The sequence below is a fragment of the Microchirus variegatus genome, assembly GCF_963457635.1.
Source record: "Microchirus variegatus genome assembly, chromosome: 3".
NCBI lineage: Eukaryota > Metazoa > Chordata > Actinopteri > Pleuronectiformes > Soleidae > Microchirus > Microchirus variegatus.
Genome location: NC_139804.1, coordinates 19,357,283 through 19,369,778, shown reverse-complemented (window position 1 = coordinate 19,369,778; position 12,496 = coordinate 19,357,283). Strand labels below are relative to the sequence as shown.

Genomic DNA, 12,496 nt, shown 5'->3' with positions numbered 1-12,496 from the left:
AAATCAAGCTTTTTATTAAACAGCCCTATTAGGGAAGAGTTTCTAAATGATGTGTATATTTATTGCTGTTTCTCATGTCAAAAAAAAAAAAAACAGCTGAACTGAAATCCCATGACATCATTAATATTAATATTATTATTTTTTTTTTTTTTAATTGTGTCATTAAATTCAAGAGTTTGTAAAAAAACCAGATATGTTTATTGTGTAACATGCTGTATTTGTAACATGTCTACAATGCAAAATACACACATGCACATTTTCTTTCCAACAAACAACCAAATATGGCGAGGGGGGAAAACACACATCTTTACACACACACACACACACATACATACACACAACCCTGAAATCAGATCTACAAGTTTACAGCATGTCAGTATTTATAAGGCTTCATCAGACGGAGCTGAGTCGCCAGCGAGATGAGCTGGGAGGGGGTCAGACAGCTCCAATGGATCAGATGACACCCACACTACGACCGTGTGTGTGTGTGTGTGTGTGTGTGTGTGTGTGTGTGTGTGTGTGTGTGTGTGTGTGGCTATCATCTGATTTGGGTCAAGGAGCTAGTACCTCACAGTAAAAAGGGATGGGTTATGGCCAATGATTGGATGTTAGGGAAAGAGGGAGGGGGTAGGCGGAAGGTAGTGGAGGGAGGGAGGGAGAAAGAGAGAGAGAGTATGTGTGCAATGTGTGTGTGTGTTGCATAAAAACACACAGTTGAACACAAACCAATTGAGAGAGAGCAGAAGCAGGAGAGAGATGGTAGCAAGACGCCTCACACAGTTTCTGTGTTGTCCTGTACCATTTCTTATAATCAAACGCGACACAGTGAGAACTTTAAAAATGGACTATTTAAAAATCAGAATATAAAATGTAAAATGTGTCAGATAATGACGAAAAGTGAGACCGTTTCATTTGGCCAAATAAAGTAAGAATGTCAGCTTGTGTTTTTTTCCCACACCTCTTTTTAAAAAAACAAAAAAACAATGTTTTACATTATTTTGAACGGTTAAAGAAAAGCAAACGAAAAAACAATCATTTAGCAAAGTTTTCTAAATTATCAGGTTACAAAAACGTTATTTTTGCTTCACATTATTTAGATGATAATATTGTGTGATAACAAATATATTTTAAAGTATCTTCATTTCCATCATTTGTCTAATTAATAATGGATTTAAATTTAAATTGTATGACCAAATGCATACAGTGATGCTTCTTTCCGTTATGAGATTAAAGCAACATAAGAAGATAATAAATAAAGGCGTCAGGCTCACCACTGTATGAATCAGAGTGGTATGTACATTAATTTGGATTATTTTATATAGAAACCAGATGAAAATGAAGAAGAATAACACAAAATATGGCAGTAAAAAAATGTGAATTACAATAAGTGTTGTCAATGTTATCATCATCTTCACACGCTAATATAGCCAGGAATTATTATTATTCAGTTGACATTTTAAGCAGACACAGACGGTGATAAAATGCTAAGTTATTACAGTTGTAAACTCCAGGAAATTGAGTGTATATTTTAACTGAAAAAACAAACAACAAAAAAAAACATTTTGAGCCAGACTTAAATTTAAGAATCACTTTTCTTTTAGAGTGTCAATTAGAAGTACGGCAGGTCAGTATCATATAATATGATAGTGTGTTTGAAGCCAAAAGTGAAATGAAAGCCTTCCGAGCCAAGAGGAGGCTGCATCTGCCGTCAGGCTGCAGTATCTGACTGCTACTGCTTTTAATACGCTATGGTACGAAGCAGAGGAAATAATGAGAGAGCGAGAGAGAGTGGACATAAATCATTAAGTCAATGACGTTCAACATTTCCTTTCGGATCATACTATTCTAACAGTGACAAATGGTGTAAATCCACAGCCGTCATGTGTAACACAACCAGGTTTGCCCAGCTAAGCACTCCAACTATAACCAGTTAACCCTAAACTTAAGCTAAGCAAAATTAAAATAGCCCTAAACGTAACCAGTTCCTCAGAAATTAGGTTCTGCCCCATTAGGACCAGTGTTTATGCCAGAAAAGCTCCTAAAGAGGGAACACACACACACACACACACACACACACACACACACACACACACACACACACACAGAGAGAGAGAGAGAGAGAGAGAGAGAGAGAGAGAGAGACGAGAGAGAGAGAGAGAGAGAGAGAGAGAGAGAGAGAGAGAGAGAGAGGAGAGAGAGAGAGAGAGAGAGAGAGAGAGAGAGAGAGAGAGAGAGAGAGAGAGAGAGAGAGAGAGAGAGAGAGAGAGAGAGGAGAGAGAGAGAGAGAGAGAGAAAGACCTAATTAGATTCCTCCATTTTAAAATGACCCTGATCTAATGCTGATTGAGTGACAGCACAGTTTCATGCTGCTGAGACAGACGCACCATCTGAGAAACTGGTAACGACGACGAGGACGCTTTGATCCGAATTTAGCCGTCGGAGTTTTGACAGCGTCCTCGTCTAAATAAATCACACGCCAAAAACACTTAGACGTGATCTGAGTAAACAGGAAATGGACAGGGTTTCTCTGGGAGGGTCGCCGAGTGAGGTTACTGCTGCTGTGGCACGCTCATGTGTTTTGAGCTTTAATCCTTTGGTTACCTGCCCTTTCTAGGAATATCTAACATTTGGCCATGACTTCATTTATGTGATAAACATGTATATAAACAGATTTTGTTGGGTTAGGGTTCTCTCAATACGAGATCATGTGTTTCAACAGACACACTTGAGCAACATGGAGGAAATTAAATACAGCATGAAATAAATGGCATATCGACATATGTAAGTGCTATTTCACAATTGTTTTGTTGAAATATGGCAATACCTGTATCGCATTTTATGTATATTAGATATTTTGTATGTAAAGGCCATTGATTGTGTGACAATAGAAGGCTTTGGCTTTTCAGAGTGCGCACTTTTCACATGGCAGGCAATAAGCTTGGAAGCCACAAGTGTGTCTGTGTGTAATGGCAAGCCAGCTTTAGTTCTTTATCTCTACCTTACAATTTTGCAAATCAAATAATGATGAGTGCAGTGGCGAGCACCCGGTGTTAAGAGGGTTTAGTGGTTGTGCAGATTGAGTTATTAGGGTCCTGTATAAAAAGGACAGAGGCCTGTGACGGAGAGCCAGTGCCAGCCAAGATACATATTCCTTGCACTGTATATTTTTGGTTGCTTTAAAAGCCCTAAAAGTAGAGGGGAAGGCTAATTCTCAGGGTAAACAGCTTGTTCGATTGCAGTGTGGTTTTTGCGCTGAGCTCTCCGTTTACTGACACAAGCCGCGCTGGGCTCTGGCTCCTCCGCCGACCACAGGGAGAAGCCTACTGAAGGAAATAAAAACAAGCCGCCAACGCAGGCTTACCTTTGATGGCAAACAACTGTTAATGTTCATGTACAGAGTAATGAACATGCTCCAATCCTCCTGATGGCAGGTAAATAAAAAAAGCACTGTGTAAAAAAATCTGCTTCTTTCAAAAGTGATTTGCCATTTCCTTTTTTCAAGAGTCATTTGTAGGTTAAATGGTTTAGATATTTAAAGTAGGATTTGAATGTGTCTCTGGATAAAATAAAATAATTATTACAACAATCGCTATTCAAGGTCATACAAATAACTGTCTTTTAAAAAATGCTAATTAAATAAAAGTTTTTTTTTTCTTTTTGAATAAATGCTTTTCACTTTCTCAAAAAAAAAAAGGAAAGAAAGCCAGAGACACAAAGATTATGACTAAGGGGTCTCAACATTCAACAGAAGTTTTCAAACCGCCTCTTTAAAAACAGAGAGAGAGAAAAGAGAAATATTCAGTGTGAGGGCTGCAAGTTGTTTTAGGTGGAGGAAGTGACCATTCATAAAAAGTTGGAGAAATTACCCCGCTCTTTCTCTGTTGTTAGATTTGTATCAGGGCAAAACCCTCACACAGCTCAAGCCTTACAAGTGCTCCCCCCTCGCACTCTCTCTCTGTACTAGGCTCCTCCCACTCCAATACTGCTGACAATCCTGACCACACAGCACCACATGGAGGACAAGTCTGGTACTAAGACACAGAGAGGGGAAAACAACCATCATGTTTTTTTGTTTGTTTTTTTTTTAAATGCACAATAACCATACACCCTATACTCTCCTTTTTTATATTTCTAGTTAAGTTATAGCCCATCAATAATTTGACATTCCCTGTTTATCTGAAGCTTCTCATCGAGACACTAGCAAAATACACATTATGTGCCGTCACTGATATACGTCTGAAGAACACTGTGTTTTGTGTGCGTGTATGGACACGTGTTAAGACAAAGGACAAGGTCAAAAAGATAATGTTGGTCCCTGGGTAAGCCAGACCATCATGCGTGGTCATCATAATCTGCCGTGTAGCTTTTATTTTATAGAGAAGTAAAGCTGTGTGAACATGATCTGAGTTATGTACAACATTAATACCCATTGAGAATGAGTGCATTAAAGCTCAGAATGTTTTGTCGACCCCACAACCATTGTAGTATTGAATTTACTGGATTAGTCAAAATGACAATTACATTTGATACATCATTGATTCTTCTGTCAATTAGTGGTTTGGTCCATAATTACAACATCCTCATGTCTCGTTTTGTCCATAAAACCAAAAGTATTACATTTAGGGTCACAGAAGAGCAAAGAATACAGAATCGAACCACATTTACAAAACTGAAATCATAGAACTTAGAAAAACTAATGACCCTTTATATGACGATATAAAATATGAGGTTCTGAGGGTTTCCTTTTTTAAAGGAAACATTAACACACCTAAATATCTACTACAACGGGGAAACTAAATCTGCTGAAAATCATGGAATGTGCGTCAAGGCATAAAAAAAGCTCTTAATTGGACCTTGTATGAGATAATTTTCAGAAAACAAAATGAAGGAGCAAAGTTAATATTAAAAACACAGTCTGCGTTGGGGTTAGAGGTTCATAAATGCTGGTGAGCTCACTCTGGACACTAATCTATGGCAGACAGCTCCTCATGATGACTGAAATATGGACAAGTCATCTGAGATAGATGACTGTTTTAAATTGTTTATACATTTGTGAAATTAAAACACGCTAACCTGCTGTGTTAAATCCATTGACTATCTGTGTGGAAGTGAGATTTCAACAACCCAGACTGCACTCTTTAACTGTTTAACTTACAGTAACTACATTGTCAAAAAACAGGGTCACTGCGAGGCCGTGTACATACGTGTCACACGCCAGCAGTTATGAGGTAATGTTTCCTTGGCATCGGCCTGAGCACAGCATTGGTGTTTTTCACCACAGGACGATGACTGACGAAGGGGAGCACTGGGGGGAGGGGGAGGCGAGATAAAACAAAAGTCCAAACCCAAATAAGCAAACCGTCAGCCTCTAATAGCAGAAAGGAAGTGTCCCTTTATCAACATGTGAATTAACAGTTTCCCGTCACACCTTGTTTTCTGCCGCCCCCTCTCTCTCTGAACCAGCGCCAAGGCCCAGATGGCCCCATGATCGGACCACCAGGGCTTCGGCTCGGTGAGGAAACAAATCTGTTGCACTGACTAATAGCCTCGTGTTGATGTTTTACAGTTGGGAAATGTATGAGCAGTGCTGTGTGTACACACAAGCGGCAGCTATGCATGTTGAAAAATGTCACATGGGACAGACGGGGCCAAATGTCCAAACTGTGGTAAAGGTGTCAGAGACAGGAACTAAGTAAATATAAAAACTAATCACAAATCAGCCAAACCAGTCCAACACAAAGTGACTGCATTCTCTCATTCTCTCTGTGTTTCATTAGGAACTCGTAATCTCCCATATTTCTCAATTTTGCTTTTAATAAATCACAACAGTGTCTTTGATCGCATGGATGTGAAGCAAAATTCTCACATCGAGGTGGAGTGGACAGAGGAAGCAAGATATCTACCAAACAACAATGTTCACTAACCACAGTTTGAGGACAGATGTCACAACAGTGTTTTTAATGCAATTATAAGGACATCTGACTATGTTTCAATCCTGTGATACACCACGTTTTACTGCTATTATAAGAAGCTCCAGCTGTTTTCACACTGGGACATGGCACATTTTAACACTGTAATACAGCATGCTTCCATAAAATGATGAGGACATCCTGGTGTGCTATAGTAACTTTGTGCCAATATGGGACAGGTTCCTAAACAATTGTCACAATGCCCGAGCCATGTCTACAGTACAAGCAGCTGCTTCATCCACGACATGATGTTCTCTTTGCAGCTTGACTTTAACTTGTGCAACTCCATGACCCACTCTGTGTCAGCTCTGCAAACTATGTCCCACTGTCTGTCCATGAGCCCACAGGTCTCCACTAATTCTGAATTCAAAGGAGACAAACTCATTTAGGTAAATGTAAATGTGTAAATGTATAGTTACATATCCAAAGTGTTTTCACCTTTGTTCAGATTTGCTTTTGAAATGAAAATTAGTATTGTTAATATCTGTGATGTACTTCAATAGAAAAGCACTGCTTCAGCCACTATTCAAGTGGTGGCACAATTTAGAAATGATCAATTTAGCACCACAATCAGAAAAACCCAAATGAAACCCAACCCTAATCTTTTACTAGCCATAACTAAGTGCTTTGTGTGCCTACACCTAACCACATTTATGAGCAGGAAATGGTTATCATCACCTTTATTTCCTCACTTCAACCAAAAGTGCCACAAGGGGTAGACACATAAATGAGTAAGATAAATCTGGTTCAGAAAATGTGTCTTACAAAATTTAACTGAGTGCAGTGAAGCTGTATGGGAATGTCATCTTTCAGGGACAATATTGCATCAGCAGATAAAAGCCTAAGATCTAAAACTGGCAGAGGAGGGCAAAGTGCAGGCCACCACAAAGAAACATGAACCCAGGTCAAGTGAGGGATCAAAGATGGTTTTTAAATTATTATCATCAAGTCGCTCAAAACCTGTTTGCAGAGCCTTACAAAGTGCCGCGGTTGGATGTGAAAAACATCTGAATAATAAAACTCTACAGTGGCTGCCATATGGCCGCTATAGCCTCAATAACCTCTGTCCTGTGCAGAGAAACTGCACTCACTAATTTAGCCTTGTATGCACTGGGCCGCAGACAAACCGCGTTTTACAACGTGGGACGTTCACATTATGGGTCATCACCTCAAATCACAATACATTGATCACACAGTGGAAAAGGCTTTGGAAAAAAAAAAAGTTGGGAGAGAAAATGTACTGTATACATGGACACAAATAGCCACTGCAGATTTCAACAGTGACAAGAAGACGGCCAATTGCAGCCTCTATTTTTAGGTGTGCCGGCGGCCTGGGCTGGCAGCTTTGAGAAGGATGTGTACTTTTCTGCAGTTCCTTCCCAAAAATCAATGCTGTCCTCACTGGCGACAATCACAGAGCAGCTGTTGTGGCTAGATGGCCTGGCCCCCGGCTTGCCTCACCCTGCTGCTTTCTGCCAGCCTCAGAAAAAAAAAAAAAAACACCCTCACTGCCCAAAATTCACACCCGGCTCGCAAAAACAGGCGGAAGGCAGACACAAAAGCAAATGTGACTCAAACGTGTTTGTATCCGGTATAAACTGCTCAAATTATGGAGTTTTTATCAACGCTGGTGGCAGCGGTAGTCGTGGAGGGTTGCTGTGTTTCTAAATTTACATGCGGCAGGATGCGCTGGAGCCAATTTATCATCCAAATAACAGACACCAGGAGACCTACATGACCTTAGCCCACAGAGATCTCACTGGTGAACTGTTAATGACCCACTGTGTTGTGTGCTTTTTGGTGCTCTTGCACCATATAAATATAGGCCTGCACTTGAGGGTGAGAATCATCTTGTTTTGGTGCAAGAGTTTGTCTGACAAGACTGATTTATTACTGGATGCACTGCACATCTTGCTTTTTCAGTACTGTTTGAGTATTTGAATTGTTGTTGGTATATTTTCAAAACGTTTAATCTAACTTTTAATGAGAAACAAACCTGAAAATCAACTTCATGACAGCAGATACTAAATGTCTTCTAAAAACCTGACAAATATTGAGAAAAGGACTACGCTGCAGCAAATGCATACGGTATGTGAAACAACGCTGTATAATATACTAATAATTGTGGAAAAACCTTAAAAAGAAATCCAGAATAATTATCAGAGAGGAAATTATATCACTGTGTTCAAAATTGAGTGTATATATATATAATTAAATGCGCCTGGACTTCTGTCCATGATGTCACAGACATCAGCCCTCAGCTGGTCTGAAGAGGTTTTCATCAAATCAATTACAAAGGGACTGTATAACATAAAATTTTAATGGTGAACTCCTTGAAATTTAAGTAATCAGCCTCAAAGGATTTACTTTGTGTTGAACTCATTGCTTGACCACAGACTTAAGCTTACCAGCGGTAGATTTAGGAAAGCAGAAGAGAATGTCTGTGCCCTTACACCATGAGAGAGGTGGTTACTTCTCTGACAAAGAGGTGGGTGTAATAAAGGTTATGAAAACATGTGAGGTTTAAGAGCTTGATGCTATCCTGTGGGAAAAACTGGAATTCACCTCAAAGGAACTTTAAGATGTTGGATTAATTAAATACAACTGTTTATAGAAACTCAGCTTGTTGATAGCATATTTGTAAGTTTACCTAATAAACTGTAACACTACAATCATCTAATAAATCTTAAAAGGTCACAGGGCTCAGTGATTCATTTGAACATGTTTCTAAAACGCATTCAACAAAAACTGAAAATTAAAGGGCTGGGTTAGGGTCAGGGTTATAAAATTGACTGCACTCTGTGTGCTAACCCTCTCCGTGCCGAGACACAAATTGCTGCCAAGAGGAACGCCAGTTATGTGAACGCTGTCTAAAGAATATGTTTGACGCCTAATCTCATCTTCAAACCGCCTTTTCTGACTGAACACTGAAGCTTTTGCCCTGCTCCAATTTCCATAGAGAAAATATGCATGTTTAGCTTGTTTAAGTTGCTGGTGTCCTAGTGCCACATTTGGTAAATTTGTCTTAGTTTGATTAACCCGAACAAATAATTTCAGCCACTGTAGTCACAGTATAATGCATCTGAAGTTACTGATGGAGGCAGCAGTGGATCAACAACTCCTGTGTGCCATGATATTAAACTGGTCTAAATCTCAACGGTGTTTGGTATGGGGAGTAAGTGCTCCAAATTCCTGTTGGAAAAGCGTGTCGAAGTGAACATATTCTCAAACAAGCACACACCCTGTGCAGTCACTTGTTTATAAGACACGGATGAAGTCTAAGTATCTCACACAACCCCACTTCGAAATGTACTGTACTATTCCTTACAAACCTCCATGGAGGACATTTTTTTTCACAGAGCTGTGGTACTTGAGGCTTTAGTTTTTGGGGACATGAAATGAATAAAGTTACAGATCACTGTTCTGTAGTGGTTTGTTTTCATGATAGTCATATTGCCCAAATCTCTCAAACTGCTGCACCCTGGGGCTCCTTGAGGCCTGGTTTAAATGTGCTTCTGTTGTTTATTGTTAACTATGTTTTATCATATAAAAAGTCAAAGCATATGCAAGGATATTAAAACTTTTTTGATCTGCTACACCTTAAAACATGACACAGTATCTAAAGTGCTATTTCTACTTGTTTTCGTAGCAGGGGCCTGTTTATGGTGTGATTTACAAGTACTGGTGCTTTCAGAAACATGACGGATGTGATACAAGTCTCCAACCACAGACACAGTTCATCACGTTACAAAACAAGGGAAGATCAGTGTAACATATTGAACCTTTAAAGTGTCAGATATGAGAATGTCTTGTACATGAGGCAGTAACATTATAAGTAAACAAAAGTGAACTCTGTCTCATAGTTCACACAGTAGAAGACGTGTTATCAAAAGGTGAGGTTGTGTCCATATGGTACGGATTAACACCTTAGTGAAAGCAGTGCGAAACCTGACTTCAATTTCCTGTGGACTTTATTATAAACTGTAAAATATTAAGAGTTATGAAAACCTTCAATTTTCCCCTGAATAGTCAAAACAACCCTTTCACTATAGTACTCAGTGGTGATTGTTGATTTTAAACCTGCTCCTTTTTCATATTTCACTAAAGAAATTGTGTCAAAGGTTTATCTACTAAAGCGTAGAGATACACACACACACCCAGAAAGGTATCACTGTGAGGACTAATTGTTGACAGGTGGCCCTAATGCTCTCCTTTGAAACAAAAGTGTGATTTACGACCGCGCTCCCAGAGACCCCGGCTTTCAGCGCTGCTACTACAAACTTATCTTTCCCTCACTGTGCAACCCACCGTCACCCCTCACCTCTGCTCTATCTCTCCTTCATTTTTCTCAATTGCACCTCATTACTTTGCTCACTCACTTTCACCTCCCTTACTACTTTGATGTACCTGTCCCTCTCCGTCTCTCATCACAGGGCGGTGACTCTCCAAAGTCAGGCGTCCTTTTAATGTTTGATGGCCAATTTTTCACTCGCTCTGTGTGTGTGTGTTCATGTTGGGGTTACAGAGGGGTTTGGGTCTAGACAAGGAAGACAGGAAGGAAATAGGAAGCAGGGGTGCCATTCTGCAACCGAGAGACTGCGTTGATAAGACACTACAAATTCTTGGGCAGGCAAATAACAACATGACTCGACCTTGACCACACCATTCTGTCACTTATTTCTGCCGATATGAAGATGCTACTACGTTTAGGCAGAGGGAAACGGCCACAGTATGAACATATAATATATATATATATATATATATATATATATATATATATATATATATATATATATATATATATATATATATATATATATATATATATATAACCTAGAATATATAGGAGAGGGAATGATGTGAATAAAGTTTCCTATTTTGGTTATTTTATCTTATAATAATAGCAATATCCTATAGAGTAGACAGAAAGAGGTCAAGTGAAAGTTAAAACACAATCTCTAATGCACTCAAAAAAACCATCCAGCATCACTGACAAAATTACGATGTGCTACCAAGAAGAAAAAATAATAATAAAAAAGATGTCTGTGCTTCACAGTTTACACTCGATTGAGGAGAATGATCTACAACACAATCAGGACCGATACATACTTTCCATGTTAAATGTCTGAAGAGAGTTCCACGTATGTGTATCTGATTTATTCCATTCTGGTAAATCATCCTAAATGGAGCATGCGCTGTCAACATATACGGCACGCATTGGCACAGATTTTTACAGCAGAACAGGACATCTGCATAGGGGTCCGTGTATAAATGAGGTGATGACAATAGTTTCTTTACACGAATCATAGCAGACTGTGATCACGCTCTATACAGATGCCTGACATGTAGCAATAAAACAAGGCTCTAAAGATTAAAGTACATCAAATTAGAGTCAACTAAATTAGTATTGCAGGTGATTTGGTCAAATGAAACAAGAAATAATAACAGAAAGTTAACCTATAAACAAAACTCCAAAATTCCTTTTTAAATATAACCAAATCAGAGGCTTCCTCTTTAAAAGGTTTTTAAGCCTCGATGGCAAGAAACTGACAATAAGAAAAGTGGTTTTGACACAAGCCTAAACGTAAACAAAACTTAAAATGCTGCATTCATGACTTCAACTATCGAAGGCAAAGACACACCCATGTCCTGAAAATATTCATTGTGACAGTTTCTTTAACAGATCTGGTTTCCACTCCAGTAAACAGAATAGAATATAAAAGAACAACATGTTTTACTATAATATGTAAAATTACTGAATTCCCAATCACTTTGGATCTCTGAAGAGTTTATCGTGTTCTCGCCCTTACCCTCGCACTGAAGTAAACCTAATAAACCTAAGGGATATTTCCTGGAAACACATGAATAATGAGAACTGTGCTATTTTACACTGGGTGACACCTCTGGGTTCAAGCAGTGCAGCTCACACAGAGTGTGTGTTCACCAGAGTGTGTCTGTACCAACTCAGGACAGTGTGAGCTGCCTGCAATGATGTTTGACAAACAAGGCACACAAGGTTGTGGCACACAGATCAGAATCCCTGGAAAAGGGCTACAGAGATGACCAGTCCATGGAAAGTGAGTGTGTGTGTGTCTGTCTGTGTGCACGTTTTCAGCAATTGCTGTATATATGTACATATACTGTATATGTACATATATATACATATAGCTGCAGTAGCTTACCTCACAGTAACTGCTTTAAATCACAGCTAAATTACACTACTGATTTTATAAAATACAGATATCATCTACAAGCAATAAATCAATTTGCATCTGTGAATAACTAATTATATAAAATCAATCAAATTTAAAGTTGCTGCCAGTGAAATACTGGAGTTAATAAGTAGCTATCAAGTAGCTCTATATTGCAACAGCTATAAGTTCATTTGGAAATTGGTGCGAACAGTTGTCTGTGAGAGCTCAAAATTAACGTTCAGGATATTATCCTGAAATATTATACTTTTCCGAGACCAACATCTCAATAAAACAACACACGTATGAGATTCAGATGAATGGGAAAAAATGCAG

At 38.9% G+C, this 12,496-nt stretch overlaps 1 protein-coding gene across 1 annotated transcript in view; it reads right to left on the bottom strand.

Moving 5' to 3' along the window:
* Positions 1–12,496, bottom strand: part of bcas3 (BCAS3 microtubule associated cell migration factor) — a gene marked incomplete at its 3' end in the record, with an annotated part of 297,380 nt that overhangs the window by 219,413 nt on the left and 65,471 nt on the right. The window lies entirely within an intron of this gene.